Source organism: Dendrobates tinctorius, unplaced genomic scaffold (assembly GCF_039654945.1).
Source record: "Dendrobates tinctorius isolate UK_male_01 unplaced genomic scaffold, ASM3965494v1 ptg000157l, whole genome shotgun sequence".
In the NCBI taxonomy this organism is placed as follows: Eukaryota; Metazoa; Chordata; class Amphibia; order Anura; family Dendrobatidae; genus Dendrobates; species Dendrobates tinctorius.
This window is the reverse complement of record NW_027361824.1, coordinates 1397776-1425200: the sequence shown is the minus strand read 5'-3', so window position 1 is coordinate 1425200 and position 27425 is coordinate 1397776. Positions and strand designations below refer to the sequence as shown.

General features: G+C 50.8%; 1 protein-coding gene across 4 annotated transcripts in view; it reads right to left on the bottom strand.

The window, feature by feature from the left end:
- Positions 1 to 22448, bottom strand: part of LOC141051510 (vitamin D3 hydroxylase-associated protein-like) — a 64739-nt gene extending 42291 nt beyond the window's left edge. For 2 of the 4 annotated variants that reach the window (XM_073548443.1, XM_073548444.1), the window contains exons 1-2: positions 22265 to 22448; positions 1140 to 1299 (exon numbers count right to left, since the gene is read on the bottom strand). The gene's annotated coding sequence lies outside the window, so the exon portion shown is untranslated. The remainder of the gene's footprint in view (positions 1 to 1139; positions 1300 to 22264) is intronic. The other 2 variants (XM_073548446.1, XM_073548445.1) reach the window with 1 other exon arrangement.
- Positions 22449 to 27425: the final 4977 nt, after the last annotated feature.

Here is a 27425-nt window from a genome sequence, read left to right as displayed (position 1 = left end):
CGGGGGCCACAGGCACTGCACATGGGGGCCCCAGGCAGAGCACATGGGGGGCAGAGACAGCGAACGGGGTCCCAGTCAGCACATGGGGGCTCCAGACAGTGCACATGGGACCCCAGGCAGAGCACAGGGGCCATAGGAAGCACATGGGGGCCCCAGGCAGAGCACAGGGCACCTGGCAGCACAAGGGGCCCCACGCAGAGCACAGGGCCCAAGGCTGTACACAGGAGCCAAGACAGCGAACAGGCTTCCAGGCAGCGCATGGGGCCCCAGATATCACACAGGGGGTCCCAACATTGCACAGTGGGGCAGAAACAGTCTCTCCCCCCCCCTTGCGGGCTGTCTCTGCCCCACGGTTGCTGCCTGGGGCCCCACGTGTGTTGTCTCTGCCCCTCCATGTGCTGCCTGATCTACAGCAGCTGGGGTATATTCTGACCCGGAGGGGTATAATCTGGCCTAGGCCAATTTATACCCCGGGTATATTCTGGGCGGGGGGTTAATCTGGCCTGTTACACCAGGATAGTAAATGCAATTCACAACACACGGTCAGGAGCTGGGAAAAGCTGGGGATATTCAATGAATACCAGGGATAGAAAATGCAATATACAACACACGGTCAGGAGCTGGGAAAAGCTGGGGATATTCAATGAATACCAGGGATAGTAAATGCAATTCACAACACACGGTCAGGAGCTGGGAAAAGCTGGGGACATTCAATGAATACCAGGGATAGTAAATGCAATATACAACACACGGTCAGGAGCTGGGAAAAGCTGGGGATATTCAATGAATACTAGGGATAGTAAATGCAATTCACAACACACGGTCAGGAGCTGGGAAAAGCCGGGGACATTCAATGAATACCAGGGATAGTAAATGCAATATTCAACACACGGTCAGGAGCTGGAAAAAGCTGGGGATATTCAGTCAATACCAGGGATAGTAAATGCAATTCACAACACACGCTCAGGAGCTGGGAAAAGCTGGGGATATTCAATGAATACTAGGGATAGTAAATGCAATTCACAACACACGGTCAGGAGCTGGGAAAAGCTGGGGACATTCAATGAATACCAGGGATAGTAAATGCAATTCACAAAACAGTCAGGAGCTGGGAAAAGCTGGGGACATTCAACGCATACCTGTGGGAAGAGGAAAGACAGCTTGATTAGATGGTACAGATGATGATGAGATTGCAAGGGTGATGAGTGGCCAAATGCAATCTAGAATTCCAGTCTAATTCAGAGTCGCGTAATTAGAGATCTGGGATCAGCCTGGTCAGACTCACGGCCCTGAATATATCTGCAATAGAGAGGAATCAGCTGTGAGTGGGGATGGGGTGTGTGTGGTCAGAGGTAACCAAACCCACCTTTGCGTCTTCCCTGAAGGCGCCAAACAATCTCCCTTTGTTAGGCCGGTTTCACATTTGCGCTTTATGGCGCTGCGACGGCCTGCGCACGGCCGCCGCTAAGCCCCGCCCCCTGCTGGCTCCCTGCCCGCCCCATCCGGTCATCGGCGCCTACTAGCGCACATGGACGCTTGCGATCTGCGCACCCTATCTTTAGCATTGGGTGCGCAGATCGTGCGCTAGCAGGATTTTGCCGTGCGCTGCGCACTTTTGAAGGTGCGCCGAAATGCAGCATGCTGCGTTCGGCGCACACGGGCGCATCTTCAAAAGTGCGCAGCGCACGATCTGCGCACCCTATGCTAAAGATAGAGTGCGCAGATCGCAAGCGTCCATGTGCGCTAGTAGGAGGCGATGACCGGATGGGGCGGGCAGGGAGCCGGCAGGGGGCGGGGCTTAGCGGCGGCTGTGCGCAGGCCGTCGCAGCGCCATAAAGCGCAAATGTGAAACCGGCCTTACTTCATTTTTTCAGGTATTTACTAGAGTTGAGCGACTTTTGGTTTTTTAGGGTTGAGTTTCGCTTCGTGAAACCCGACTTTTCCAAAAGTCGGGTCGAGCAAGATCGTCCGATTATAGGGAAAAGTCGGGGTCGTCCCGAAACACGAAACCCAATGTAAGTCAATGGGGAATAAAAGTCGGCAGTGAGAGGAGGACAGGAAACACACCTACAGTGCCCATTTGAATGCCAAAAGCATCAATTCTTCTTACTTAAGCTTGTCAACCTTAATTAACTTCATAATACAAGTTACGCACTGAAAAATGGGGGTTATTTGGCTAAAGTTGTGGGGGGGGAGGGCTGGCTGCAGGTTTTCATGTGCCCTGGGCGAAAGAGCGCCCCTTTAACACATACCACAACTCATCATGCTCCGATACGGCAGAGAAATAGCGGTATAGTACAATGAAAAATACCTCACTTTTTACATCTCATGACGAGGCCCATCTATTTCTCCATACAAAATCATTGGTCCCATATAATGTTTGAAACAGTATATGATGAGCTCCACATAATGCTACAGTATATGTTGGTCCCCATGGATGAAGCTCCACTGTCTTATGGGCCCAAATAATGCTCCAAACATAATGGGCCCCATTTCTAATGCTCTAGTGTATAATGGGCCCTGTAAATGCTGCTCTAGTGTCTGATGTCCACCTTTGGAATGTTCCAGTGTATGGTGGGCCCCATCTATCATTCTCCAGAGTATAGTGCTCCCCAAAAATTGCTGTCCCAACATTGAAAACAATCAAATAAGTCTCCTCGCTAGGGAATCCCTGTACTAGTCTGGACTCCTCGTCGTCCCCATCTTCCATCTCACTGCACAGTATTTCAACTTTGCAAGTGCTGTGATCCTGAGCAAGCAGGGGGGGCCCACTCGTTGGCGACGGCACTGGCACAGGGCCCCTGATAGTACGGTGGTGTGTCTGATGGCGGGTGGGCCGAACCTGCACTTTCATCTCCAGCTTCCTCTTTGTCACCGTGTAAGATGGAACTGTATATGGGAAGGGTAACCTGAGTTTCATCAGGGTCAGATTCAGGCCGTGTAGCGTGCGAGGGGAATGTAGTGGTCTGGGTCAATGTACCAGCAGATTCATCGAGCAGTGGCTGGGCATCAGTGCACTTGTGTCGCCCCCAGGAGTACGGTCGCCACAGTGGCATTACCTTCTTCCTAGGGAGTGTGATGTCATGCTTGGGAGCAACGAAGGATCTCTCTAGCAGGTTAACTGATTGGGCGGCGTTATTCCCACGAGTCATGACCCTCCAAACAGCGTTCATGAAGGCAAAGTGTTTGTTTTACGTGGGCAGTATGGTTGCAAAGCTGAACCTTAAAGGAATGTCCAGAAGGGCACCACCAGGAGTGGAGCCTACGGTTAAATTCGACTCCACCTGGGAAACCTCAACCATGCCAGCTACAGAACAGATGCACACATTGCAAGCTTAATTCCGTTAACGAACGAGACTCCGTCATGCCCCGCGGTCCGAGTCCGGCTTACTAGAGGGACACGTGAGGCTCTGGCACATGAGATTGGCCAATAACTGGTGTGTCATGCCCTTACATGTCCGTGGCTGCATGTGCGCTACACTGAAAAGGCCAGCGTTTGTCGCTTACAGGTGCAGATAACCCGCTGAACAACGTTAGTGATGGGGATCACTGATTACAATTATTACCCGCGAACAATGATTTCCCAGTAAGTGCAGGTCAACCGCAGTTCCGGAATTAGGCCTAACCATCATTCCTGAAAAAATGAAAAACTTACGTGTGCAAACCACAGGTGCTGTAGCTTGCTTAACAGCTCGCCAGCCGTTCTCACGCCCAGTATGGATTACACGTGATTGCACAAAGGTGAGAAAGGGTACCGTATCCCCAGATAACATGTATGGATAGCGTACACATTCAAAATATATGTCTATACATCAGGAGGCAGGCTCAGACGGTGTTAGGCCCAGTATGGATTGCACGTGATTGCACAAAGGTTAGAAAGGGTACCGTATCCCCGGATAACATGTATGGATAGCGTACACATTCAAAATATATGTCTCAGGAGGCAGGCTCAGACGGTGTTAGGCAAAGTATGGATTGCACGTGATTGCACAAAGGTTAGAAAAGGTACCGTATCCCCGGATAACATGTATGGATAGCGTACACATTCAAAATATATGTCTCAGGAGGCAGGCTCAGACGGTGTTAGGCCCAGTATGGATTGCACGTGATTGCACAAAGGTTAGAAAGGGTACCGTATCCCCGGATAACATGTATGGATAGCGTACACATTCAAAATATATGTCTCAGGAGGCAGGCTCAGACGGTGTTAGGCAAAGTATGGATTGCACGTGATTGCACAAAGGTTAGAAAGGGTACCGTATCCCCGGATAACATGTATGGATAGCGTACACATTCAAAATATATGTCTCAGGAGGCAGGCTCAGACGGTGTTAGGCCCAGTATGGATTGCACGTGATTGCACAAAGGTTAGAAAGGGTACTGTATCCCCGGATAACATGTATGGATAGCGTACACATTCAAAATATATGTCTATACATCAGGAGGCAGGCTCAGACGGTGTCAGGCACAGTATGGATTTGACGGCCCAGATTACACAGCGGAGGAGCAGGGAGAGGTAAAGATTGCAAATGCTGGGGCCCTGCCCAAGCAAGGGAGGCCCACTCATGGGCGTGTCGGTACTGGCACTGGGCCCCTCATAGTACAGCGGTGTGTCTGACGGCGGGTGTGCACCACCACCGTCAGAGACACTTGATTGCACTATGAGGGACCCTGTGCCAGTGCCCGCGCCCAAGAGTCGGCCTACCCACCTGTCCAGGGCAACGGCACTCGCACGGTGTCGTACGCTAGGTGGTGACCCCGGCCATGGGGGGGGAGGCAGCACAGTTAGGGAGTTTTAGAAAGTGGCATATGTTGATGTTGGACATTCAGCTGATGCAAAAGGCGAAATAGGTGAAGTCCCAGGAAGAGGTGGACCAAAGCAAGCCATTTTTCTGTCACCCTATGTGTCATCAGGGGAAGGTGGGACAAAATCCTTGGAAACCCATGCATGGTTCATTTTAATGAAGGTTAGATCATCCACATTTTGGGTTGACAGACGGGTCCTTTTTTCTGTCAGGATTGATCCAGCTGCACTGAAGACTCTTTCCGATAGCACACTTGCAGCTGGGCAAGCGAGCTCCTGTAAGGCATATTGTGCCAATTCAGGCCAGGTGTCCAGTTTAGCGGCCCAATAGTCAAAGGGGAATGACCTGTGTGGGAGAACATCGATATGGGAGGAAAAGTAGTTTGTAACCATAGTTGACAAGTGCTGTCTCCTGTCACTTTCCATCGATGCAGTATTACCAGTTGTGTGAGCGGTATTTGAAAAATCAGTCCACAACATTGTCATGAAACCCCTGTCTCCAACGCCACTTCTGCTGTGTGCACCATGAACACCTCTGCCAAGCTGCCCCCAGCCCGTACGGCTCGTGTGAGAACCATCACCGCTGCTGTGTGCTGGGAATGCCTCAAGCAACCGATTTACCAGAGTTGCTTGTTTATTAGCCAATATTAGGTCAAGGTTCTCCTGTGGCATGATGTTTTGTAATTTGCCTTTATAGCGTGGATCCAGGATGCTGGCCAACCAGTAGTCGTCATCATTCATCATTTTGGCAATGCGGGGGTCCCTTTTTAGGATCTGCAAGGCATAATCTGACATGTGGGCCAATGTTCCCGGTGTCAATGATGCACTGCGAGTGCTGGGTGGAGGAGCACTTTCTGGCAAATCCACATCCCTCCAGTCACGCACAAACCCTGTACCAGACCTTGCCACGCCAACATTTTCACTTGCCCCACAAGATGCATCCTCCTCCCCTAAGTAATCATCCCCATCATCATCCTCCTCCTCCTCTTCTTCCTCCACCTCGTCCAGGAGAGGTCCCTGAGCAGACAATGGCTGAATGTCATCAAGGATTCCCTCCTCCTCTTCCTCCTCATCAACATTGGCTGCAGACGCCTGCTCCTTAAGGTGCGTCAAAGTTTGCATGAGCAGACGCATAAGTGGGATGCTCATGCTTAGGATGGCGTCGTCTGCGCTTACCAGCCGTGTGCATTCCTCAAAATACTGAAGGACTTTACAGAGGTCTTTCAGCTTCGACCACTGCACACCTGTCAACTCCATGTCTGCTCTCAAAGTGCCTGGCCGTGTATCCTCCCACAAATGCATTATGGCCTGCCTCTGCTCGCACAGCCGCTCCACCATGTGCAGGGTGGAGTTCCACCTTGTTGCAATGTCGATAATGAGGCGGTGGTTGGGAAGGTGGAGCAATCGCTGCAGCTTCTGCATACGAACGGAGTGTACAGGCGACCGGCGGATGTGCGCGCACAGTCTTCGCACCTTCTGGAGCAGGGCTGTTAACTCCGGATAATTTTTGAGGAAGCACTGCACCACCAGGTTCAAGGTGTGAGCCAAGCAAGGTATGTGGCTGAGTTTTGAAAGGGCTATGGTTGCCACAAAATTACAGCCATTATCACTAACTACCTTGCCTGCCTCAAGATGTATACTGCCCAGCCATGACTCAGTTTGTCGCTTCAAGTACTCGGCCAGCACCTCTGCGGTGTGTCTGTTGCCCAAACACATCATCTGCAACACAGCCTGCTGACGCTTTCCACTAGCTGCTCGATAGGGGGACACATCGTGTGCAACAGTGGCAGCTGCAGATGGAGTGCTCGTACGACTGTGCTCTGTGGACGAGCTTTCGCTTCTGGAGGAGGAGGAGGAGGGTCGAACGCCTACAGCCAACTGTTTCCTATACCGTGGGCTAGGCAGCACTGTCCCACCACCGCTGTCCCCTGTGGACCCTGCATCCACCACATTAACCCAGTGCGCAGTGATGGACACGTAACGGCCCTGGCCATGCCGACTGGACCATGCATCAGTTGTGAGGTGCACCTTTCCGCTCACTGACTGCTTGAGTGCATGGACAATGCGGTCTTTCACATGATGGTGGAGGGCTGGGATGGCTTTGCGAGAGAAGAAGTGGCGACTGGGTAGGTCATAGCGTGGTACTGCATAGGCCATGAGTTCGCGGAAAGCTGTGCTTTCCACCAACCGAAAGGGCATCATTTCAAACGAGATTAGTTTGGCAATGTGGGCGTTCAAACCCAGTGTACGCGGATGAGAGACTGAGTACTTTCTTGACCTACTCATAGTGTCTGGGAGGGTGAGCTGGACTTGAGAGCTGCATATGGTGGAAGTAGCGGTGGACAGGGCGGACTGAGAGAGGGTTGATGATGGTGATGGAGTTGGTGTTCTTTCTGATGGCCTAGAATCAGTCTTTCGTTGATATAACAGTGGGATTCCCTGACTGCTGTGGCCTTGCAACGACACCTCAACATTTGCTGCTGTGCTAACCGGTGGGCTTACAGTGGGGGAAACAATGTAGCGTTGCTGACTACCTTCGTTGTGATCAGTTGCACATGTGGCATTTGAGGTTTGGTGTTGTGTCCACGCTTGCAAGTGCATGCTGGTTAAATGTCTAAGCATGCAACTGGTATTCAAATTTTTCAGATTTTTCCCTCGGCTAAAGGTCTTTGCGCACTTCTTACAGATAACCTTGGCCTGATCATGAGGATTTTGTTCAAAAAAGTGCCACATTGCACTCTTCCTACTTTGGCAGACATTTTGCGGCCTAGCACGCTGTGATCTTTTGACCCTCTGGACAAGCTGTCCAGCAACTCTTTTGATGTTTGGAACCTGTCTTTGGAGTGCTACGGGCCTGCCAGACAACAGCTGTTGCGATGTCGATGTCTGCTGTGGATGCTCCTCATCTGAGCTATTGGAAGCAGCACCCTCTTCCCCCAATGGATGCCAATCTGGGTCAACAACTGGGTCATCCATCACCTCCTCTTCTATGTCATGTGCACCTTCCTCTGTGTCACCGTGTATGGTGGTATAGTGTGCGGGAAGGGGCACCTGAGTCTCATCAGGGTCAGAATCTGGCTCTGTACACTGCGAGGACAATGTAGTGCTCTGAGTGAATGTACCAGCAGAATCATCCATCAGCGGCTGTGCATCAGTGCACTCCATGTCAGATTCATCTTGGCCTGGGTAATTCACCATTTCACTTGATAATCCAGGCATGGTATGTGAAAACAGCTCCATGGAGTAATCAGTAGTATGGCCTGCGTCATCCTTCAATCTTGGTTGGGGTGAAGGACACAAGGAAAGGTGTGGTTCATGAACATGAGCCTCCAATGACGACTCAGTGCTTTTACTTTTTACAACTGAAGAAGAGGAGGCGATAGAGCTGGAGGCTGAGTCAGCAATGTAAGACAAAACTTTTTCCTGATGCTCTGGCTTTAAAAGCGGTTTGCCAACTCCTAGAAAACTAAGCGTTCGAGGCCTTATGTAGCCAGACGATGACGCAGGCTCAACACCTCCTGCATTCGGTCCTATTTTTCTCTTGCCACTACCATCAGATCCACCACCAACACCATCATTACCAGCTGCCAACCCCCGCCCAATTCCACGGCCTCTTCCACCAGCCTTCCTCATTTTTGGTAGAAATGTAGACAAAATCCAACAAACTATATAGTAATGTAAAACAAGGTACAAGGTGTCTATAGGACAGGGGAGATTTTGAATTTCTGCAGACACTTGTGGACACTGGACACTTTTGGATTGTGTGAGGCCCACTGATATCTGAGCGCTATGTGACAGGCTCGATGGCACTGCTGTGACCAAAGTGACGAGAGAATAAGGGAGATTTTGAATCTCTGCACACACTTTTGGACACTGGACACTTTTGGATTGTGTGAGGCCCACTGATATCTGAGCGCTATGTCACAGGCTCGATGGCACAGCTGTGACCAAAGTGACTAGAGGATAAGGGAGATTTTGAATCTCTGCACACACTTTTAGACACTGGACACTTTTGGATTGTGTGAGGCCCAATGAATATCTGAGCGCTATGTGACAGGCTCGATGGCACAGCTGTGACCAAAGTGACTAGAGGATAAGGGAGATTTTGAATCTCTGCACACACTTTTGGACACTGGACACTTTTGGATTGTGTGAGGCCCAATGAATATCTGAGCGCTATGTGACAGGCTCGATGGCACAGCTGTGACCAAAGTGACTAGAGGATAAGGGAGATTTTGAATCTCTGCACACACTTTTGGACACTGGACACTTTTGGATTGTGTGAGGCCCAATGAATATCTGAGTGCTATGTGACAGGCTCGATGGCACAGCTGTGACCAAAGTGACTAGAGGATAAGGGAGATTTTGAATCTCTGCACACACTTTTGGACACTGGACACTTTTGGATTGTGTGAGGCCCAATGAATATCTGAGCGCTATGTGACAGGCTCGATGGCACAGCTGTGACCAAAGTGACTAGAGGATAAGGGAGATTTTGAATCTCTGCACACACTTTTGGACACTGGACACTTTTGGATTGTGTGAGGCCCAATGAATATCTGAGCGCTATGTCACAGGCTCGATGGCACAGCTGTGACCAAAGTGACTAGAGGATAAGGGAGATTTTGAATCTCTGCACACACTTTTGGACACTGGACACTTTTGGATTGTGTGAGGCCCAATGAATATCTGAGCGCTATGTGACAGGCTCGATGGCACAGCTGTGACCAAAGTGACTAGAGGATAAGGGAGATTTTGAATCTCTGCACACACTTTTGGACACTGGACACTTTTGGATTGTGTGAGGCCCAATGAATATCTGAGCGCTATGTCACAGGCTCGATGGCACAGCTGTGACCAAAGCGACTAGAGGATAAGGGAGATTTTGAATCTCTGCACACACTTTTGGACACTGGACACTTTTGGATTGTGTGAGGCCCAATGAATATCTGAGCGCTATGTGACAGGCTCGATGGCACAGCTGTGACCAAAGTGACTAGAGGATAAGGGAGATTTTGAATCTCTGCACACACTTTTAGACACTGGACACTTTTGGATTGTGTGAGGCCCAATGAATATCTGAGCGCTATGTGACAGGCTCGATGGCACACCTGTGACCAAAGTGACTAGAGGATAAGGGAGATTTTGAATCTCTGCACACACTTTTGGACACTGGACACTTTTGGATTGTGTGAGGCCCAATGAATATCTGAGCGCTATGTGACAGGCTCGATGGCACAGCTGTGACCAAAGTGACTAGAGGATAAGGGAGATTTTGAATCTCTGCACACACTTTTGGACACTGGACACTTTTGGATTGTGTGAGGCCCAATGAATATCTGAGCGCTATGTGACAGGCTCGATGGCACAGCTGTGACCAAAGTGACTAGAGGATAAGGAAGATTTTGAATCTCTGCACACACTTTTGGACACTGGACACTTTTGGATTGTGTGAGGCCCAATGAATATCTGAGCGCTATGTGACATCCTCGATGGCACAGCTGTGACCAAAGTGACTAGAGGATAAGGGAGATTTTGAATCTCTGCACACACTTTTGGACACTGGACACTTTTGGATTGTGTGAGGCCCACTGATATCTGAGCGCTATGTCACAGGCTCGATGGCACAGCTGTGACAAAAGTGACTAGAGGATAAGGGAGATTGGATTGCTTTTAAAAAAGCAGTTTGCGGAGCAGTGGGTAAACAGCAATGCAGGAATGTCAGGAAGCCTTAGAAGGCAGCCCAACAACCAACACCACTGATACACCACTATATAGCCTCCCCTTGCACTGCACACACAGTGACTGGTGTGTTGTGCAGGCCAAATCGCTAGCAGCAGAAGCAGTTTTTTTGTCTTCTTCCCTGCCTAACGCTCTCCCTACAGAATCAGCAACCTCTCCCTATACTGAGATCGGCAGAAGTAAGATGGCGGTCGGCGTGCACGCCCTTTTATACCCCCTGTGACGCCCACCAAAGCAAGCCAATCACTTGCATGCCCTTCTGAAAGATGGTGGTGACCCCTGCCTATGTCATCACGTTGCCCACAGTGTCCGTGGATCCTGATTGGCTGAAAAAGAGCGCAAAACAAACTTTTGAAACGCGACTTTGGCGCGTAAGTCGCCGACCTCGTGGCCGACCTCATCCTAGGGTCGGGTTTCATGAAACCGCGACGTCATCTCGGGTCATTGTCACAAGGCATCGCTGAGGCCTGGGGACGCCGGAAGGTGAGAATAACACCATTTTTTATTTTAATTCTATTTTTTCCAGGGATATGGAACCCACAGCCCGGAGGACAGTCTCCTCTCCTCCGGACCCTGGGAACCATCCGCACATTTTCTGCTTACTTTGTGCATAGCGGGCCTAGTCACATGCGGAAAGTAAGCAGAACAATGCTTTCCTGTGTGGGCGGAATTCCCACGATTCCACATAAAGAATAAGCCTGCTGCGGATTTTTCCACAATGTGATTTTGCCGCAGAAAAATCCGCAGCATTAGCACAGCATGTGCGGAATGCCATTGAATTGAATGGGCTGCTGATTTTATGCATTTTTGTAGCATTTTTGCGGCGAAAATACGCAACAAAAAACACTTAAACTCTGCGGGAATTCCGGACGTGTGCACACAGCCTTAATCTATGTTGTCTATAGCCTCAGCACTTTGTGTTTTAGGAGAGATCGAGTCTCTCAATTTTCAGAGAATATATTGTATTTTTACTAGCATTTGGGCAGATTTTTGCAGCCTTCATTTTTCTGTGTCTAATATTTCTGTGAAAAATTCTGAGTCATTGTTTTGTACTGGTCAATATTTTTGAAAATTCTCTTAGTCACTTCATTTTTGTTCCCAGAATTTTTATTGGGGTATACAAAAACAATTGTGTTAAATTCTAGTCTAATTCTGAGTAGTGTAATTAGAAATCTGTAATTTGAAATATGGAATTAGAAATAAGCCTGGCCAGACACATGGCCCTGAATATATCATAAGATAAGACACGATGTAACAGCAGAATAGTGACTGCAGCTCTGGAGGTGACTGGAGGATAAGACACAATGTAACAGCAGAATAGTGACTGCAGCTCTGGAGGTGACTGGAGGATAAGACACAATGTAACAGCAGAATAGTGACTGCAGCTCTGGAGGTGACTGGAGGATAAGACACGATGTAACAGCAGAATAGTGACTGCAGCTCTGGAGGTGACTGGAGGATAAGACATGATGTAACAACAGAATAGTGCCTGCAGCTCTGGAGGTGACTGGAGGATAAGACACAATGTAACAGCAGAATAGTGACTGCAGCTCTGGAGGTGACTGGAGGATAAGACATGATGTAGCAGCAGAAAAGTGACTGCAGCTCTGGAGGATAAGACACGATGTAACAGCAGAATAGTGACTGCAGCTCTGGAGGATAAGACACGATGTAACAGCGGAATAGTGAGTAGAGCTCTGGAGGTGTCTGGAGGATAGAGCACGCCCAGGAAGAGGAGGAGCATCTGTGCTGACCGTCTGCAGGCTAGGGTCTTGCTAAGCTCCTGGGAAGGGAGGTTTTTTCATGCAAGGACTTTCCATCTGCCCCCTTCCCAGGAAAGAGGACTTTCCCTGGGACTGAGCGCCGGGGCTGTGCCCCTGGCTCCCATCCCCCGGCAAGCCAGCTGGGGGTGGGGGGCCTCAGCACCATCCGGAGGCCAGGGTGCAGCCAGCCAGTCCCAGGGAGATGGGGAAGAGACGGAGCCAGGAGAGAGGGGGTCGCAGGACCCAGGAGCCCCGGGACACCGGGCCCCCCAAAGCTGGTACCGTGGCGGCTCCTCCCGGAGGAGTGGCGGCCCAGAGCAGAGGTGCAGTGGCAGAGCCCCCCAACATCTGGGGCTCCAGAGCTGAGGGAGAGCCATCTACCATCTACGCCTCCCGCATCCATGCGCACCTCTGCGAATATGAGGAGGCCGCCAAACAGGCGAGAAAACTCCGGGAGGAGTTAAGGGGAGCACGAGCGGTGGCTAAGAACCGGCTCCCCGCCTTGAGACGAGCTGAGGTCTCCGCCACGGTGGAGAGGCTGAAGGGGGCTATCAGGGCCTTGGAGGAGATACGGGTGGCTATCCTGAGTGGGAGCGGCCCCTTTGCAGAGAAACTGAAAAACGATGACCGGTTTAGAGCCATGACCGGTGGGTCTCCTGGGGGGTCAGGAGGCCCCTGCCAGGTGGAGGGCGAAGAGGAGGAGGAGGAGGATGGCGGAACATCTACGCCTGCCCCACCTGAAGGCCTGGTGAGCAACAACACCCAGGTAACATGCAGCGGGGTGGCCCCTGAGCAAGTGGCTCTCCCACCGGACTCCAGTTACTCTGAGGAAAGTGGGGGCGAGGGGGAGGCTGGTGGGAGTGGGGACAGTAGTAGTGAGGGGGGCTGCCTCGTCCTACAACAGGTGAGGCAGATCGAGTCCCCAGAGCGGTTTGGCACACTGCTCTTTGGGGATGAGGTCTGCCCTGAGGACGGGGCAACCAGAAAGAGGAAAAAGAAAAAAAACAAGCGCAAGCCAAAAAACACCATGGCTGACAAACTTATGTTTGTCCCTCTTTCCGGGGCCCCTCTGTCCCGCTGTATGGAACCCGCTGCCCACCCCGGCTCGGGCCCTGTGGTGGGTCTGCAGCGGGGGCGCGGGCAGAGTGATGTGTGCCTGGACCTTACCGTTACATCTGGTGGTGGCGGTGAGGGTTCAGGCAGCGACATGGAGGTCGGTGCTGGTGCCAGTGGTGTAACAGCCGCTGGCGGTATTGGCAGTAGTGGTGTCCGGGCTCAGTCCCCGGTGGCAGGGGGGGCTGGCCTGGCGCTCAGCACGGGTACAGCCAGGACCGCACCTCCGGCGGTGAGTGCTGGGGTCTCTGGATCCCCCACGCACGGGTCCGTTAAGTCTGTTCCACTTATGGGGGTCCAGAGACCTAGAAAGGGCGTGGAGGCTGCTGTGAAGCAGCAGCTAAAAAAATGCAAGGGGCTGGTAGCTCCTCTGATGGCGCCCGTGGCAAGAGCGGGGTCCCCGGCGCGTAGACCCAAAAAGGGGTCCGTGCTGGGGGCACCGCCGCCGCTGGGTGACGAGGGGGAGTGGCCAGCCCTGCCAACATCAAGTGGTGGGTTCAGGGGCGCAGTGACGGTCCGTGAGGGGGGCGTGGCCTCCCCGAGTATTGCCCGGCCTGCAAAGGCTGCGGCATGCGGGGGGGGCATGTCCTCCTCGGCCGCTGTCCCGCCCGCTGTGCCCGCGTCACCTGGGGGGGCGTGGCCTCGCAAGGGGTCACTGCTCTGCCCGGGGTGGCTGCGGCCGGCGGGGGGGCGTGGCCTTGGCGGGCCCGCTGCCTCCTGTCCCGCCTACCCCCTCAAGCAGCATAGTGCCCCCAAAAGTCGGTAGGGAGTTGTCGGGGTCCCCAGCCCGCTTACCTCCATCTGGTGGTGCGGGGGCTCTGGCGCTCCTTGGGAAGCCGGCGGGGGCGAACAGCAGAGGGCAGGGTGCGGTGGCAGTGGCCGTCCCTGCCATCAGTGCAAAGACACCGCAAAAAGAAAAAAAAGTGGAGCCAGAGAACCCAGGAGCTGCTGCTGCTCCCAGGCTCGGGCAGGGCGTACTGAGTGCGCTCTGCTCGGAGGTATTTAAAGGGGCAGTGGCACTCCTGGACAAGAGTTGGAGGAGTGCCAGCAGCTCCAAGGAGCAGAGCACTGGCTAGTCAGGGCCCCCAGCAGGCAGGCAGGGGTACTGCAACACCAAGTCTGCTAATGTAAATAGTGGTCTATCTGGAAGTGAGAGTGGGAGTGAGATAGGAGATATTTTTGAAGAGCTGTTTGAGGACATAAATGGTGATGTGAGCGATATGGATGAGGGAGTGAGTCCGAGTGTGAATGTGGCAGTAAATGCTGGAGTGAGTGCCGGAGCGAGTGGAAATAATAAAAGAGTGAACGGGAGAGTGAATGAGGGTGCTGGCATAAGTGGTGGTAGTGGTGGGAGGGCTGGCCCGTCTGCCCCCCCAGCCGCGAGGCCCCAACGTAATTATGCGGGGGCCGCGGCTGGGGGTCGGGGTGGTTCCGGGGGGGGGTCTCCTCGCCTCCGGGCTACTGGGACGGCGCTTTGCACCGCCGTTTCCTGGAGGCCCTCCAAAGGGGAGAAAAATCGATCATGGTAGAGGGGAGGACAGTGGACCTGTCTTTCTGGATAGAGAGACATGGCCTAGCAGCCTTCCAAAATCAAAGGGAGGGAGGGACTGTTTGGTCTCTCCCCACAGCCGGGCAGGGGCCGCCAAGAAGGAATGTGGTCCATCTTAGGTGTTGGGGCAGTGAAGCTGTCCACCTAGGAGCAAGGTGGTGGAGCTCCTCCTTAAGATGGGCTTCGGGGCGAATGACATCTTTGCCCTGATACATCCTTCGGCGTCCCGCTTCTTTGACGTCAGCTTCGTGCGGCCAGAGGGGCTTGAGCTCTTCTGGTCAAACTACGAGCTGGTGCGAGAAGAGCCCGGATGGCGAGACTTCGTGGCTCAAGTGGTGTCTCGCCAAAATTCCGTCAAGCGAGTGACCGTGGTTACATGTAACGAGTCACTCGCAGGCGTGGACATCATGACGTGGCTTTCCCGTTACGGGGAGGTCACCGAGGTCCCAAAAAAGAACAGGGACGAGTTTGGCATCTGGTCGGGGGGCTGGACCTTCATGGTCAAATTGAAGGTTTCCGGCGGCACGGTCACCCACATCCCTTCCTCGGCATTCCTGGGAAGGGACAGGATCCTGGTCTTCTACCAGGGGCAACCGAGGGTCTGCCACAAGTGCGGCGACCCCACCCACTTCAGCGCCAACTGCAAGGTGCAGAAGTGCGCGTTGTGTGGTGGGGTAGGTCACCTGGCTGCCTTGTGCAAAGACATTCGGTGCCACCTGTGTGGTGACCTGGGTCACCCTCTCAGCCGCTGCCCTCGCTCTTTCTCTAATGCCGCCACAGGCCCGGTGGGGGGAGACCGCGGGGGGGCAACCCCCGGTGGCGCTTCTTCTGCTGTGGCAGGTGGTGGCGGAGGGGGAAGAGCTGAGGGGCCAGTGAGGAAGGGCAATGCTGCAAGGGGCCCCGCGTACCAGCGGAGGCAGGAAAAGCGCCAGGGAGGTAAGGGACAGGTGGAGCCTCGGGCAACCGGGGTGATGCCTGCTCCTCCCTCCAGGCCCGTGGCCAAAGCCTCTGAGGCCCTGGGGGAGAGTGCGGTGAGTGAGGAGATCAGGAGGATGGAGAGAGAGGAGAAAGCGGCTGACTCGGACAATTCCTCTCAGTATGAAAGTGTTGATGAGGATGTCCAAGAGCAGCCTACAGCACCAGGTGGCAAAACCAGGCGTGCCAAGCGCAAAGCGGTGGGGAGGAAGGCTGACAAGCCTTCAAAGTCCCCCCCCGCCCCCGACCACAAGGGTGCATACGGAAGGGCCCGCTGACCCCCCTCTGATCAGACTCTCCAACCGGTTCAGCGCCCTCGGAGGTTCAGATGATGAACCGCAAGACGAGGGTACTGGCCCGGGGGCAACACCGGAGGGTCCTTCACGGGATGGCGGAGTCCGTCCCTCAGGGGGCATTGTTCCTCCTGAGGGGGGGACAGACCTGGAACCCGGGGGCGAGGACACCGGGGGGGTGGGATGGACACGTCGGGAGCTTCCCTGAAAAGGAAGGTGTCTGACCCCTCCCCAGGTGGAGGTGATAGCGGGGTAGGGAAGAAATTGGCCATCCAACTCGATCACCCATGATGGCTGAACTCGCCCCGTTGATGCTGGCGTCTATTAATGTCGCCACTCGCCAGCATTAAGTCAGATGCGGCTCGCTTCACGGCCTTTGATTTTTTTCTCCCGGATTGAGGCAGAAATTTTATTCTTGCAAGAGACCAGACTAACAGACATGGGGGCCATCTATAAAGCACGGAGGGAGTGGAGGTGCGGGCCCTCATACTGGTCTCTTGCGGCTGAGCCGTATAGCGGGGTGGCAGTCCTTTTTAAGACTGCAGCAGTTGAATGCCGACGGGTTATTGAGTTGGAAATGGGGAGGTGCCTGATCCTAGATGTCTTCATGAAGGGACAAGAGCTCCGGCTCATCAACATCTACGGCCCGCAGTCCAAGTGGGACCGCAAATGTCTCTTCCTGAGGATCAAGCCCTTTCTTTTTACGAGCCGACAGGTGGTCTTCGGTGGGGACTTCAACACCATTACGAGGTCCCGTGACCGGGGGGGTCCCGGAGATCGCCTGGCTTATGATAGCGTCGCGTTGAATAGCATAGCCAGTGAAGCTCGCCTGGTGGATGTCCACATCCGGCACACCCCAGGTCACGGGGGTTTCACCTACCATAGGGGTAGCAGTAGGTCTAGAATAGACAGGTTTTTTTTGAAGGAGGACGCCATCTTTTCTGCTGTGTCCGCCGTTGAGGTGGAGTTCTCCGATCACTGTTTAATTTTCTTTTCTCTGAATGTTGCAGAGACTCCTCGGATGGGAAGAGGGCTGTGGAAGCTCAATTCGTCCCTGCTGGAAGAAGCGGAGGTGAGACAATCCTTCGAGGATTTTCTTCAGAGCCAGGTACCGCTGTTGGATCTCTGTAGTAGTAAGTCAGAGTGGTGGGAGATCTTCAAAAAGCGGGTGGCGGGGTTCTTCCGTCAGCTCTCGAGCCTCAGGAGTCTGAACAGGCACCGCTTGTACCAGGCTCTGGGGAGGAAACTCGAGCAGCTTGTCTCGACTGGAGGTGACCGAGAGGAAATCTCCAGAGTGAAATCTTTGCTCAAGAGGTGTCAGTATGATAGGCACACATCTTTGGTTTTTGAGAGGGACTTCGGGAAGTACCGCTCGCCCGACCCTTACAGAAACTGTAAGATGTCAGTGAATTGTAAGATGGTGACAGGACTGATCGACAGTACGGGGTCCCTGAACAGATCCAAATCAGGGATCCTGGAGGTGGTCAGATCCTTCTACTCACACCTCTTGGAAAAGAAGGATCTGGATCGGGACAGGATGTCGGCTTTCCTGGCTGAAGCCATCCCTGAGCCAGGGGGTGACCCCTCTCTTGGTGTTTTGGCAGAAGAAATCAGGGAAGAGGAAGTGAGACTGGCCATTGATGGGCTTCGGCTCAAGAAATCGCCAGGTCCGGATGGCTTAACATCTGAGTTCTATAAGACTTTTAGGGACTCCTTGGTCCCCCTCTTGACAGGGGTCTTTAATGAGTGTCTCTCCTCGGGCACTCTTCCCGGCTCAATGAGGAAGTCAGCCCTCATTATTCTGTCAAAGGGTAAGGATCCGTCCCGAATCGAGAACTGGCGTCCCATAGCGCTTCTCGATACGGACCGGAAGGTTCTGGCCAAGGTGCTGTTTAATCGGCTGGTGAAGTTTGCACCCCGGCTCCTTTCAGGGGCCCAGCATTGCTCTGTTCCAGGCCGCAGTACTTTTAGTGCTGTGCTCGGTGTCCGAGAGGCAGTGGAGCAGGGTAGGGCAGGTCACTGGAAGGGGTACTTGCTGTCATTAGATCAAGCGAAAGCCTTTGACCGGGTCAACCACGAGTACCTCTGGTCCGTCCTTTTGAGGTATGGTCTGCCTGGGAGGTTTGTAAAATGGTTAGAGATCTTGTACCAAGGGGCTGAGACTTTTCCGCTGGTGAATGGTTGGTCAGGTCGTCCTTTTGAGGTGGGTTCTGGGGTCCGTCAGGGCTGTCCGCTGAGCCCGCTTTTATACGTGTTCGCGATCGATCCCTTCTTAAGGAGGGTAGATCGTGGACCGTTGGCGGGAGTCGGGATGGACCGGGCGGGCTCTGGCTCCTCTCTGAGGGTGGTGGCGTACGCCGATGATGTTTCCCTGTTCGTATCCTCGAGAGGGGAGGCGGACTGGGTCATGTCGGAGGTAGTGCGCTACTCGGAGGCATCCGGGTCCATGATCAACCGGGATAAGTGTGAAAGTCTCTGGCTGGGAGGGGGAGATCCTAGTTTTGATCTCCCGGACACCCTTCCAGGGCCCCAGGCCACCGCCAAAATTCTAGGCATCGAATTTGGCCCCGGGGACTACCCCCAGCAAAATTGGGAGGGCAGACTTAAGATCGCCGCCCAAAAGGTGGACCAATGGAAGGGTTGGTCTTTAACCCTGAGGGAAAGGGTTGCCCTGGCTAAAGGCTATCTGCTACCTTTATTGATATACCTGGGCAGTGTGTGCATCTTGCCGGAACCTCTCTGGACGCGGGTCTATAGCCTGTTCTTCCAATTGTTATGGGGGAATAGGCTTAACCTAATCAAGAGGGAGGTTACATACCGTACGAGGAGACTAGGCGGGTTGGGTATGGTCAACCCGGTGGTGTTTCTAGTAAACACCTTTCTTAAGACTAACATCTCTAACCTCTGGCTAGAGAGGGCTCCTCCGTGGGTAGTCTCCTGCAAGGGTTGGCTTTGGCCTTTCTTCCAGGAATGGGAGACAGGAGGGCGGGTGAAGGACCTACGCACACCTCATGGGCATCTTCCGGCTTACGCTACCCCGGTTCTGAAGGTGATCCGCCGGTGGGGTCTGGGAATGTGGGAAATCAGGACCATGTCGAGGCAGTGCCTTGACAGGAGGGTCCTGTTGACCCATTTCCAGAAGCCCCTGGCCCTTAAGGATTGCCCAGGCCGGGATCTGGAGGTCGGGCTGGGGCTTTTAAATTCTAAGCGGATCCCCATGAAGTTTTGGGACTTGACCTGGCGTTGCTTCCACAGGAGGCTGTATGTAAGGGACAACTTGAAGTGCAGGAACTCCGATGACCGGGGTTGCCCTCGTGAGGAGTGTGGCGACGTGCTGGAAAGCATGGAGCACTTCCTGCTTCATTGTCCCTTTAATGCAGAGGTTTACAACAGGGTGGGTGCCTCCATACGTTGGCCGCGGCTGGCGTCCCTCTCCTACACTGAATGGGCCTATGGAGCGTTCAGATCCCTGGGTGGCCGGGACCCGTGCACTTTATTCCTAGTCAGTGCAGCGGTTAGGTTCCACACTTGGAATGCACGGTGCCTAGTTACGACGCGGAAAAAAACCCTCCCAAGGGATGAGGTGGTAGGAAACATCTTGGGTGACCTGGTGAAGGTCCGTTCTTTGGAGTTCGAAAGGTTGGGTGTGAGGAACGCCTCTTGGCTTTGGAGAGGCCTCTCCTTTTAAAAACGCACTCAAGGGAGAGCTAGCTCCGTGTGAATGAGGGTAGGGATAGCATAAGTTTCACTGGGTGTGTTAGGGACAGAAGTAGGGGCAGATAGGGACAGGGAGGGACAGGCACTGAGGGACAGATAGAGAGTTAGTTATGATAAGTTAGGTAGAGTAGGGGCAGGAAGGGACAGATAGGGACAGGTTTCTTTTTTTAGGGACAGAAGTAGGGACAGTCTTAGTTCCTGAGGGATAGGATGAATGTGTTAGTGAGGGATGGAGCCTCTAGAACCCCGTTTTCCTGGTGGTGGGCTGGTGCATGCCACCTTAGCTTTTTGTTTTAAAAACAGGACATATAATGGATATTGGGCTTACAGGTGCCAAACTTGGGCCTTGGGTATGTAAATGCTGTGTTTAGTTTGTATATTAATGCGTAAGTAGATGGGATGGTATTGAGAGTTTTGGAAAATGTCTTTTGGTTGTGCTTTGGTAAAAGGAAAAACATATAACACACGTTTTTTTTTGTTTTTTTAGTTAGAATGTGTGGATGGGGTGTAGTCAGGTTGGGAGGGGGGTGCATGGGGGGTGGTGGATGGATGACCGGATGCCAAGAGCAACATGAAGGAGCAGAGGAGCAGGGCAGGAGAAGTAGACTCTGCGGACCCTGGAAATAATTTTTGTGTGGAATCAAAAGGCCATAAACTTTCGTGGACCAGATTTTGCAGTGACAAGGCTACAAACTTGTAGGACCTGCGGTGCAAGGTGGTGGGAAAAAAAAGGCTGCGAACTTGTTGCCATGTGTGGGAGAGAAAAAAAAAAAAAAATCTTTGCTGTGTAATAGGAGGTAAGGTTTGTCGGCCAAAGTGGCAGAGTTCTTGTTTTTTTCAAGGCGGAGGGCCAGGAAAGGGTTATTTTCGTTTGGTTTTTGTAAATAGTAAAATTGTAAATAGTAAACTAGTAAAATCGGTGAGGTGTGAATGGGGGTGAATGGGGGTGAATGGAGTGAGAGTGGGGAGAGGGGTTTATGTTTCTTTGTATTCTCTTTTAAGTGGATTCCTGCTGGGGGACCCTAAGCTGCCGAGCTCAGTGGAGGACAAGGAAAGGATTTGGACTTTCAGTCGTTTGCGCATGTTTTGCACATTTTATGTCTGTCTATGTTGGTTTTCTTTAGTTTATGTATTGTGGTTTGTTTCTGAGTGTAATTTTGATAATTTTGTAAAATAAAAGAGTTGGAGGATAAGACATGATGTATCAGCAGAATAGTGACTGCAGCTCTGGAGGTGACTGGAGGATAAGACAGGATGTAACAACAGAATAGTGACTGCAGCTCTGGAGGTGACTGGAGGCTAAGACACGATGTAACAGCAGAATAGTGAGTGCAGCTCTGGAGGTGACTGAAGGATAAGATGTGATGTAATAGCAGAATAGTGAGTGCAGCTTTGGAGGTGTCTGGAGGATAAGACATGATGTAACAGCAGAATAGTGATTGCAGCTCTGGATGTGACTGGAGGATAAGACATGCTGTAATAGCAGAATAGTGACTGCAGCTCTGGAGGTGTCTGGTGGATAAGACATGATGTAACAGCAGAATAGTGACTGCAGCTCTGGAGGTGACTGGAGGATAAGGATAAGACATGATGTATCAGCAGAATAGTGACTGCAGCTCTGGAGGTGTCTGGAGGATAAGACATGATGTATCAGCAGAATAGTGACTGCAGCTCTGGAGGTGACTGTAGGATAAGACATGATGTAACAGCAGAATAGTGACTGCAGCTCTGGAGGTGACTGGAGGATAATTCTTTTCATAAGGAGAAACTGCCACTTAGCCCCTGGCTATATTAGACCTCCTACTTTGAGGGGGTAACACTGGACACATGAGGTAGAGGGTGCATTTTTGCTTGCTATCATGTGAGGCTCATTAAAGTGTCAATACTGATGTTTAGAATCTCTACACTTAATAGTAAAGTTCTCGTTCTCTTCTCTTTGTAGAGGTGATTTGGATAAAAAAAAATGTAAATGCATTTTTTTTAATAAATGTCACAAATCAGCAGTTGATGTGGACACGACTGTGTCCCTGGAATCCGCACAACTCGCAGTGAGCCGATTATTTATGGTGATCGGTAAATCCATAAAATAATGCCTGATGTCACAACCTCTGTGACGTGTGGGTGCGATCGCTGGTACAAGCTCATCTCGTCTGTCAGGATTACACCCCCCCAATATCCCAATATACATCTTCCCCTCAGTTCCAGAACTAGCACTCCTCAGCACCACCTCCCTGACTCCTCCACTTCTTGGTCCACCACATCAGCACATGGACATAAAAAGGGTTTGGGGAGAGGGCGATCAGCTCACCGTGTGCGGTCAGTGGGGGCAGCCGCTTGTCTCGCCCAGGATTTGGCTTGGAAGGAAGATTCCAGCGAGACAGTGATGAGAAAGAAAAGCCACGATGTATTCGTCAGATTATAAGTAGAAAGTGTTCACATAGTCCAGAGGCGTCTCTCTAACCCAACGCGTTTCAGCTCATGAATGCCTTACTCATGGTTACATTGTGCTGAGGGCACAGATATGTATAAATGATAGGCACATGATAGCAAAAGTCCAATAACAGCGAGGCATGTAAATGAGTCTGATGAAAACACCTGAGGAGACTCAGACACAAAGGAGAAAAAGTGGCACAAATCCATGAGGCTCATACACAGAAAACTCAGACCAGATCATTTAGCTTTGTGGGATTAGATCTCGTCTCCCATTGAATCCAGAGGGTCGTAGTGTCTGAAAAATCCAGAAAGATTCTCTGCTCAGAACTTTTCTCCTATAGTCGCCGCCTTTGATGGACTCGATAACTTTTTCAATGTTTCTGGATTTAAAAGTAGATAATTCGTGAGAAATGTCGTGAGGCGGCAGAAATATTTAAACTGATGGCTTCAGACGTGTATCTTCTGAGTATATCAACAAAGTGCCCTATCTCAACTATTAAGTGAAAATTAGGGACCAAAAGAGTTTTAGCAAAAAAAGGTAGATTTTATTACATAATAATTAAAAACAGCAACAGAGCATCAATGCTAAAGCAGGCAGTGATAGACATAGATACTCAATGACATCTAGAGTGAAAAAATCGAAGTGGATAGAATAATAGTAGAGAGCGTTATTCCCTCAAAGTACTCAATAATAAGTCACATCCATATAGTATAAATATAATCTAGAGTGCCACATTAATCAATCTGCCATATTTATGTAGTAGAGATAATAGAAAATATTTCTCTTGCCGAAAGATTTCTTTTATTACATTCACTAAAATATTAGTTCTTAGCTAAGGCAAAAATACAAAACCAATACTGCATAATGTACATTGCACCGTAAACAGTTTTCACCGCACGGGGAGTCGGTTTCAAAAGAAGCTTCTTTCTCTGCTTAGTAGATAATAGTCTGCTTTTGCCCTAGTTTGGTCATCTTAATGGGCTTATTTTCGCCAGTATTTGCTGAGGCTATTACTTGTACTTTATCTTTAAACTGCGCCCAGTTTAACTTGCATTAATATGCATTTTACTCTGCTTAGCAACTATTTGTTTGCTCGTGTTTTTTTGGATATCACAGTGGGCTAATTCTTGCTAGCTCATATTGTGGCAATCACTTGTATTTATTTTGAACTCTTGCCACTTTACGCAAGTCTATGTGATTGGCGCAGCATTTTGAAACCGACTCCCCGTGCGGTGAAAACTGTTTACGGTGCAATGTACATTATGCAGTATTGGTTTTGTATTTTTGCCTTAGCTAAGAACTAATATTTTAGTGAATGTAATAAAAGAAATCTTTCGGCAAGAGAAATATTTTCTATTATCTCTACTACATAAATATGGCAGATTGATTAATGTGGCACTCTAGATTATATTTATACTATATGGATGTGACTTATTATTGAGTACTTTGAGGGAATAACACTCTCTACTATTATTCTATCCACTTCGATTTTTTCACTCTAGATGTCATTGAGTATCTATGTCTATCACTGCCTGCTTTAGCATTGATGCTCTGTTGCTGTTTTTAATTATTATGTAATAAAATCTACCTTTTTTTTGCTAAAACTCTTTTGGTCCCTAATTTTCACTTAATAGTTGAGATAGGGCACTTTGTTGATATATACTGTTCTCTGAGTTGTGCTATCACTTGTTTCCCATCAACAGGGGATTTTTTGGTACTTAGTGTATCTTCTGAGGTGTCTTTTCAAGGGGCCAATTGTACGGCCCACGTATTGGATGCGGCATTGTGTGCCGTCTATAAGATAAATCCCTCCGTCGTGTTACAATTCATGAATACAGAAGATCAGCTCTCCACCCTCCTGTCAAGATCACACCTCACCACTTGCGCGCTTGACCCGCTCCACCTCATCCCTAACTTTGCCACAGTCTTCATCCCAACTCTTACACACTCCTTCAACCTTTCACTTACAAATTGTGTCTTTCCCTCATCCTTCAAACATGCCTCAATCACACCCATCCTCAAAAAACCCTCCCTCGACCCATCCTCTGTGTCTAACTATCGCCCAATATCTCTTCTCCTGTTGTGAGTTCATTTTCCCCTTCGTCACTGAGGTCTGGTGAACTCCCTATTCTGGTAAAGGAAGGTAATGAGCCTGATTATCAGGCACCTGAGTCTAATGATGATGACTGGCTGAGTGGAGTCACGGACTGGATATAAGGCTGCCGACGCCCTTCTGCCCTGCGGGTGATTTCTCTGTGGACTTCTAGGAAACAAGTCTGATTCCTGCTCCTCTAAAGCTAAGTTTTCTGCTTTGCCTTTTAGCATTTGTATTTTGTTTTTGTTTGCCTTGCTTTTCTGGATTCTGCCATTCCCTTCTGGGGTGAGCTGATTCTTCTTTTGCCTGTTGCTCTGTCTTCAGAATATTCCTGAGTACTGACATAGTCTTTTTGAAGCCTAGCGTCTTCAGGGCCTTTTTCACTGTCAGTCTGTTGGCTCTTATTTTCATAGGGTTTTTCACGGATTGCAGACAGCAGCCTTCCTGTCCTTTCCTATCTAGTTAGCTTGGGCCCCGTCTTTGCTCAGTCTATCTTTCTGTCTGTGTTGTGTTCTTTCTTCTTGCTTCACCGTCATTATATGTGGGGGGCTGCCTTTTGCTTTGGAGTCTGCTCTGGGGCAGTTTAGATTTCCCTTTCTGTCTTTAGGCTATTTAATTCTCCAGCTGTGATCGAGGGGTCTAGGGCATCGTAGGAACCCCCCACGGCTACTTCTAGTTGTGTTGATAGGTTCAGGGGTCTGCAATCCAATAGCTGCCAACCTCTCTGGTTTTCTGGACTTAGCTAGCATTTCTGTTTTTGCCTCCTACGGTGACTCAATCATAACATTCTCCCTTACGCCTCAAAACTACTGGAACAGCATCTATATCTTGAACTGTCCTCCCACCTCTCCTCCTGTTCCCTCTTTGACCGTTACAATCTGGCTTACGACCGCATCACTCAACTGAAACTGCCCTAACTAAAGTCACTAGCGACCTACAAACCTCCAAGAGCAAGCAACACTACTCTGTCCTCCTTCTCCTGGACCTGTCCTCTGCCTTCGACACCGTAGACCATTCCCTCCTGCTACAGATTCTCTCATTTCTTGGCATCACAGACTTGGCCCTATCCTGGATCTCATCATACCTAACAGACCAAACATCTAGTGTCTCCCTCACACACCACCTCCTCACCTCGCCCCCTGTCTGTCGAAGTTCCCCAAGGCTCAGTCCTAGGACCCCTACTATTCTCCATCTACACCTTTGGCTTGGGACAGCTCATAGAATCCCACAGTTTGCAGTATCACCTCTATGCTGATGACACGCAGATCTACCTATCTGGACCCAACCTCTCCTCCTTACTGACTGAAATCCCACAATGTCTGTCTGCTATCTCAGCCTTCTTCTCTGCTCACTTTCTCAAACTGAACATGGACAAAACAGAATTCATCATCTTTCCCCCATCTCACTCTACCCCTCCACCAGACCTATCCATCAATGTCAATGGTTGCTTTCTTTCCCCAGTCCCGCACACTCGGTGCGTTGGGGTGATCCTCGACTCTGCGCTCTCTTTCAAACCACATATCCAAGCCCTCGCCTCCTCCTGCCGCCTCAAACTCAAAAATATTTCCTGGATCTGCGCATTCCTCAACCATGAAACCACAAAAACACTAGTGCATGCTCTTATCATCTCCCGCCTCGACTACTGTAACCTCCTACTCTCTGGCCTCCCCTCCAGCACTCTGGCTCCGCTCCAGTCCATCCTACACTCTGCTGCCCTACTAATCCACCTGTCTCCCCACTATTCCCCGGCCTCCCCCCTATGCCAGGCCCTTCACTGGCTTCCTATTGCCCAGAGGCTCCAGTTCAAAACCCTAACCATGACATACAAAGCCATCCACAACCTGTCTCCTCCATACATCTGTGACATGGTCTCCCGGTACCTACCCGCACGCAACCTTCGATCCTCTCAAGATCTCCTTCTCTACTCTCCCCTTATTTCTTCTTCCCACAACCGCATACAAGACTTCTCCCGTGCTTCCACCATACTCTGGAACTCTCTGCCGCAACACATTAGACTCATACCATCAATGGAAACCTTCAAGAAGAACCTGAAGACCCACCTGTTCCGACAAGCCTACAGACTGCAATGATCCTCGGTCTACTGAACCACCGCACGACCTGCTCTACCCTCTCCTACTGTATCCTCACCCATCCCTGTAGACCAGGGTTTCCCAACTCCAGTCCTCAAGGCACACCAACAGATCATGTTTTCAGGAGTTCCTTTGTATTGCACAGGTGAAGCAATTATCACCTGAGCAATACTAAGGAAATCCTGAAAACATGATCTGTTGGTGTGCCTTGAGGACTGGAGTTGGGAAACCCTCCTGTAGACTGTGAGCCCTCGCGGACAGGGTCCTCTCTCCTTCACTACTTGTGTGTCCCTTGTCTTACACATGTTTATTGTACTTGTCTATATTTCCCCTTTTCACATGTAAAGCGCCATGGAATAAATGGCGCTATATAAATGTATAATAATAATAATAAAGTGTTGAGTGGGGATCGTCTGGCCCGTGGAGAAGGAAGAGATATTATAGTATTTTCCTTACCTTCTCATCATGGATTAAGAACTTATTAAATGTTGTGTAACGTGACGAAACTGTGACAATTGCTTAATGGATACAAAAAGAAGACAAGAAGTAACAAATAGCAAAAAGGAGCAAACACGTTTCCTAAAATAAAGGGAAATAAACTGGAAATGTAACACTCACGTCTTGTTAATAGGAAGCTGCTCTCGGGGAAGGTGGAAACTCGGACAAGTCTTCAGTTCAACTGACCTCAAAAAATTACCAACTTTCAGGGTCTACAGGCATTTTTAAGACCGGCTGTGACGAGCGTCAGCTTAAGCTGAGTCGTTTTCCTTTTTAGAATGAGTGGACCCTCTGGGCCGTGGCACCCACCCACCTAGGGCGAGCTGACCTAGTGAGGAACCACCCCCTATAC